This window comes from Rutidosis leptorrhynchoides, chromosome 9 (genome assembly GCF_046630445.1).
Source record: "Rutidosis leptorrhynchoides isolate AG116_Rl617_1_P2 chromosome 9, CSIRO_AGI_Rlap_v1, whole genome shotgun sequence".
In the NCBI taxonomy this organism is placed as follows: Eukaryota; Viridiplantae; Streptophyta; class Magnoliopsida; order Asterales; family Asteraceae; genus Rutidosis; species Rutidosis leptorrhynchoides.
Genome location: NC_092341.1, coordinates 205619453 through 205626730, shown reverse-complemented (window position 1 = coordinate 205626730; position 7278 = coordinate 205619453).

Here is a 7278-nt window from a genome sequence, read left to right as displayed (position 1 = left end):
AAATGTAAAAACCCGCCCTTATCCATCTGGACAAAGTCTTCAACATTTGGTCCCATTGCGATGATCGACGCCAAGAAATGTATTTAGTATGAGCTAATGCACAGCGGAAGACTTAATTCGTACCTGAGAATAACATGCTTTAAAATGTCAACATAAAGTTGGTGAGATATATAGGTTTGATGCTAGCAGCGTTATAACTATGGACCACAAGATTTCATATAGTTAAACATAATACACTCCTCGTGTATGAAAAGTCGTTGAGCACTTGGTAACCATACTTAACTAAAAGTCATCGCAGCATATTCTTAAATAAACCCTACACCGTACCAAGTGTAGTAACGAGAACGAAGTACTGTGCAACCGTTAAATGCTGGTCGTCCAGCCCGGTTGGGGATGTCAGCCCGATAGATCTATCAACAGGATTCGCGTTTACGCTCCTCACGTAATTAGCAGTTACCAAGTATAAAGAAATATGCCATGGTACAACTCAACGTAGATTTTATTTTTGATCACTTGTGTCCATAACGTAAATCATTTATAAAACAGCGCATGTATTCTCAGCCCAAAAATATTTAGAGTTTAAAAGGGACTATATACTCACCATACTGTATTTTGTAGTAAAAATACATATAACATCATTGATCAAGTATAAGGTTGGCCTTGGATTCACGAACCTATATTAATTATTTATCAAGTAATATTAACACATATACTAATAGTAAACAAATAATATTATTGTTATACCTAATATTTATATATATCCAATTCTTATTAAAATATTTTAATTAGGATATATATGTATATATGTCATTTATTATAAGTTATATATGTATAACTATGTTAGAATATATATTTATACTATATGTAAATTAATTTTATATAAAATTATAGTTAATAATATTTTATAAAAACTTATGTAATGTTAATGTAATATAATATACATAATAAGTATATTTTATATAAAAATATCTATTTGTTTTAAAATATTAATAATGATAATTTTGTTAATAATGTAAATGGTAATAATAAAAATATAATAATAATAACAATGATAATAAAATTAGAAATGATACTTGTAATATTAATGACAAAAATGATATTTTAATTAAATATGGTATTTTTAATAAAAAAAATGTTAATTTTTCAAAATAAAAATAAATAATATTAGTTTTGATAATAAAAATGATAGTGTTTAACAATAATAATAACAATACTAATAATAACAATAATAATAATAATAATAATAATAATAATAATAATAATAATAATAATAATAATAATAATAATAATAATAATAATAATAATAATAATAATAATAATAATAATAATAATAATAATAATAATAATAATAATAATAATAATAATAATAATAATAAAATGATGATAGAATTATGTTATACCTTTGTGTCATTAAAAAGATTTGAAATTGCCCAATACGGGACTTGAACCCGAGACCTATAGCTCGCCCATCCCTCCATTTAACCAGCTAGGCTGGCTTGTTTTTCCAATTATAAACAGATTCGCATTTATTTAAACCATGTTTTCTGTTTCACTATTCTTCTTCCTTCTTCAAAAAAAAAAAAAAAACTAGTCGACTATGGTACCTCTATATTTGCGATAACGAATTTGTGGGTTTACTCAAGATTTGTAAACGACCAGAAAAGTATCAATTGTATCCTTGATTATCCAAAAAAAAAAATTAAAACAAAAGAGCCTCGCTACTGCTATTCGAAGTTAAATAAAAAAAAAATTCGCGTTTTGATTTATAGCTTGTTTTAGTTCTCACTTCCTACATAACGTAGTTCGAAAATCATGTCCAGAAACTTTTGGAATCGTTAGTTTAAATTAATTCATCTCAGAAAACTTGAATTTGGCTCAAGAACAAAAGTTTGACTTTTTGATGTTTAAACATTGACTACGAAATTCGGGCTATATATAACGAATTGGAACCTGGAAATTTGAAGAAATATTCAAGACACGATTTAAGAAACTTCTGCGTTTTTAGATATTTAAATTGATTCGATTTTAAATTGGGTGCAAAAGCTTGTTACGAACAGAGAACGGTAACTCATTTTTCAGACTTTTCTAATTTAATTTCTTCAATTAACAGGATTTAACTTGAATTGTGTGATTGGTTGAGATACCGAATGGTTTGTAACAAAAACTAAATACTTGAGTTCGTTTATAAATAGGCACAATCAAGTTAATGGGGAGATATATAAAAAAAAATTAAAATAAAAAAAAAACAAAAAAACGTGAGAAAGAGATAGATACCCATTTTGTTTGATTATGAGACAAATTTCAATCATTCGTACCAATTATCAAAAGGTAATACTGTTGCTGATTGAGTTTAACAAATATAGTTCCTTTCTCTTTAATTTTTATAAATTATTATGTAATAAAAATGATTAATTTAAATAATTATGTAGTTAGTAATAATACTTTTAATGATAATAATAATAAATAATACTGATAATAATAATAACAAATATTAATTCTGATATAAATAATAGTTATAAGAATAAAAAAAAATATAATTTTGAATATTAATTATATATCACTTATAATAGTAATGGTGATAACATTAATATTAGTATTAATATTGATATTGATAATAATAATAATAATAATAAGAGTAGTTAATAATAAATCACAATAATAAGATTTTTAATGAAATTTATAATACTAACATTATAAATGATACGTTAATATTACTAATTGTATTTGTCTTGCTGTTAATAATATCAAATTTCATATATTTATTTATTTACATATATATATATATATATATATATATATATATATATATATATATATATATATATATATATATATATATTGTAGTTCGTGAATCATCAGGCTTGGTCAAAAGGGTAACTAATTATCCTAATATAGATTTCAAACTTTCTAGACTCAACATTAGGGTTTTTGCTTATCGTGTCGGAAACATATAGAGATTAGGGTTTAAATTTGGTCGGAAATTTCCGGGTCGTTACAAAAGGTAGCCTTCCTCAGTGTAAGAGATGCTATAAGCATCATACTGGGTACTGCAACGTAGTGTGTGAGAAGTGTAAAAGGACTGGACACATCGGCAGAGATTGTAAGATCAACACCCCAGCTGTGAGGACAAATCCGAATGGGCCAAGGAAGTGTTTTGAATGCGGCCAGCAGGGTCACTTTAAGAATGAATGTCCTAACAAGAAGAAGGATGGCGGGCTAGCACATGGAAGAGTCTTCAACTTGAACGCCAGAGATGCCCGCGAGGATCCTGACTTGGTTACAGGTACATTCACTATCAATAAACTATTAGCTTCTATCTTGTTTGAGACTGGTGCCGATAGGAGTTATGTATGTAGACACTTTTGCTCTAAGATAGATTGGTCATTAGTTCCTTTGGATGAGAGTATACCTGTCGAGGTAGCAAATGAGAAACTGGAGAAAGTTGACCAAATTGGCCGAGGAGGTATAATAAACTTAGCTTGTGTGGATTTTGAGATTGATTTGATACCCATTAAGTTGGGGAGCTTTGATGTGATAGTCGGTATGGACTGCTTGTCAAAGATGAAAGCAGAAGTTATCTGTGGAGAGAAGATTCTTCGTATACCTCGCGAGACTGGTGAGCCATTAATTGTTTACGGAGAGAGATGTAGCCTAAAGCTGAACCTTATTAGTTGTTTGAAGGCACAAAAGGTCATGAGAAAAGGGCGTTTTTCTATTTTGGCGCATGTGAACAAGTTGGAAACCAAGGAGAAACGCGTGAAGGATGTACCGATTGTGAACAAATTTCCCGAAGTCTTTCTAGAAGAATTGCCGGGATTACCCCCGCCGCGATCAGTGGAGTTTCAGATTGATCTTGTGCCGGGAGCTGCACCTGTAGCTCGCGCACCTTATCAACTTGCGCCTTCTGAACTGCAAGAGTTGCAGAGTTAACTACAGGAATTGCTAGACCGAGTTCATCGCCTTGGGGCGTACCTGTTTTGTTCATGAAAAAGAAGGACGGTTCTTTCCACATGTGTATTGATTATCGTGAACTGAACAAGTTGACGATCAAGAATCGGTATCCCCTTCCCAGGATTGACGATCTGTTCGATCAGCTGCAAGGATCAAGCATTTACTCCAAGATCAATTTGCGATCATGTTATCACCAGTTGAGGGTGAAGGAGAGCGATATACTTTTGTTATGGTCATTATGAGTTTCTTGTGATGCCATTTGGTTTAACTAACGCGCCTGCTGTGTTTATGGATCTTATGAATCGCGTATACAAGCCGTACCTAGACAAATTCGTTATCGTCTTCATAGATGATATCCTGATCTATTCCAAAAGCGAAGAAGAACACGAACAACATCTTCGACTCGTGCTTGAACTCTTGAGACAGGAGCAACTATATGCCAAATTCTCCAAGTGTGAATTTTGGTTGAACGAAGTTCAATTTCTTGGTCATATTGTGAGCGATCAGGGTATCAAAGTTGATCCCGCAAAGATCGAAGCCATTAACAAGTGGGAAACCCCCACTACTCCTACCTATATCCGTCAATTTTTAGGCCTCACCAGTTACTATCGTAGATTCATCGAAGGTTTCTCTTTGATTGCGCATCCTTTAACCGCGTTAACCCACAAAGGGAAGAAATACGTTTGGGCGACCGAACAAGAGTCGGCATTCCAAACCCTGAAGCAGAAGTTAACCACCGCTCCTATCTTATCCCTTCCCGAAGGCAGTGATGACTTCGTTGTGTATTGCGATGCCCCCCGACAAGGTTTTGGGTGCGTATTGATGCAACGAAAGAAGGTTATTGCTTATGCCTCTCGACAATTGAAGATTCACGAACGAAACTACATGACTCATGATCTCGAACTTGGAGCCGTTGTCTTTGCACTCAAACTATGGAGACACTATCTTTAGGGAAGCAAAAGTACCATCTTCACCGACCACAAAAGGCTCCAACACCTTTTCGATCAGAAGTAGCTGAACATGAGATAGCGACGGTAGATCGAGACGTTGAACGATTATGATTGTGAACTTCGTTACCATCCTCGCAAGATAAATGTTGTAGCTGATGCTTTGAGCCGAAAGGAAAGAATGGTACCCCTTCGTGTTCGAGCCTTAAACATCACCATCCACTTGAATCTCAATAGCCAAATCCATGTAGCCCAAGATGAGGCTCTCAAAGGTGAAAATATTTCGCACGAACGCTTGAAAATTCTCGTCTCTCGATTCGAGGTCAAGGAGACCGAATTTCGATATTTCGCCAGAAGAGTTTGGGTGCCTAGTTATGGGGATTTATGAAGTCTTATTCTAGACGAAGTCCATAAGTCAAGGTATTCAATTCATCTAGGAGCCGGTAAGATGTACCACAATCTCAAGGAGCAATATTGGTGGCCAAACCTTAAGAAGGATGTTGCTACTGACGTTGGAAAGTGTTTAACTTGTTCAAAGGTTAAAGTCGAGCATCAAAAGCCATCCGGGTTACTTCAGCAAACCAAAATTCCGCAATGGAAGTGGGAAGGAATAACGATGGACTTCATCACGAAACTACCAAAGACGGTAGGCGGATATGATACCATCTGGGTTATTATTGACAGCGTTACCAAATATGCTCACTTCCTAGCCATGAAGGAGACCGATACAATGGACAAACTCGCATAACTATACATAAAGGAAATTGTATTTCGTCACGGTGTACCCTTATCGATTATTTCAGATCGAGATGCCCGTTTCGCTTCTAGATTTTGGCGTTCTTTACAAGAGGCTTTGGGAACACGTTTAGATATGAGTACTGCATATCACCCGCAAGCCGACGGACAAAGTGAATGCACAATTCAAACCTTAGAGGACATGTTACGAGCTTGTGTTATTGATTTTGGAAAAGCTTAGGAAAAGCATTTGCATCTGGCAGAATTCTCTTACAACAATAGTTACCATTCGAGCATTAAGGACGCACCTTTCGAAGCTCTATATGGCCGCAAATGCCATTCTCCTGTCTGTTGGGACGAAGTAGGTGAAAAGCAAATCATCGGACCCAAACTCGTCCATGAAACCACCGAGAAGATTGTCCAAATCCAAGCAAGACTCAAGACGGCCCATGATCGTCAAAAGAGCTATGTCGACCTTAAATGTAAAGATCTTAAATTCCAAGTAGATGACCGCGTAATGTTGAAAGTCGCACCTTGGAAAGGAGTAATCCGGTTTAGAAAGCGTGGTAAGCTAAATCCGCGATATATTGGTCCTTTTGAAATCTTGGAGCATGGTGGACCCGTTGCTTACCGTTTGGATCTTCCGACTCAATTGAGCTCAGTTCATCCCACTTTCCACGTATCGAATCTAAATAAGTGCCTTGCTCAACCAAAACTTGTCATACATCTGGATGAGCTTATGATTGATGACAAACTCCACTTCATGGAAGAACCTGTTGAAATTATGGACCGTGAGGTCAAGACCTTGTAAGGCAACAAGATTCCAATTGTCCGAGTCTGTTGGAATGCTAAACGAGAACCCGAGTTCACTTGGGAATGAAAGGATCAGATGAAGCAGAAGTATCCTTACCTCTTCACAACTCTATCGTCTACCTCAGCTTAAAATTTCGGGACGAAATTTTCTTTAACAGGTGGGTAATGTAATGACCCGACTTTTTCGACTTATATTTGTGCTTATTACTTTCACAAAATTGTGTAATTGTGCGTACTGTGTTAGATTATATTCTGGGATCATTGTTCGTGTTAATTACTTTCGTTAATACCTTACAACGTGTTGTTAAATACTTAGTTACTTAACTTGATCCTCAAATGCTTTTGTGACCGTTAGTGTCACTTGACGTTTAGAACGAGCTATGTACTTTGTACACGTTAAACTTTTGTCGTAATTGAAATATTATGACTACTAAATTATAATTGTTATTTATTAATAATAATTACTTGGCTTATTGGTTGCTTAATTACGCTTAGTAATTTACTAATGCACACTAGTTAGTCTTGTTGGACTTTTTACCTTAATGGACTTAGGCCCACCCTACTCTAGCTATTGGACTCTTAAGTTAGCCCAATTTAAATGGATTTATGACCCATTAAGATGTAGGATAAAAACCCATTAAAGATAAGCCAACATACTAGCATTTTTGTTAACTATTACTACACATGTTGCATGGGATCCCAACAACAAGCACCACCTTTAGACCACCACCATGCAAAAAGCAAAGTTTATCCCCCCTTTGTCCCCCCTAGGTCGACGGCCAAACACCTACCACCATCACTATAAATACAAGCCTTATTATTTCATTTCACA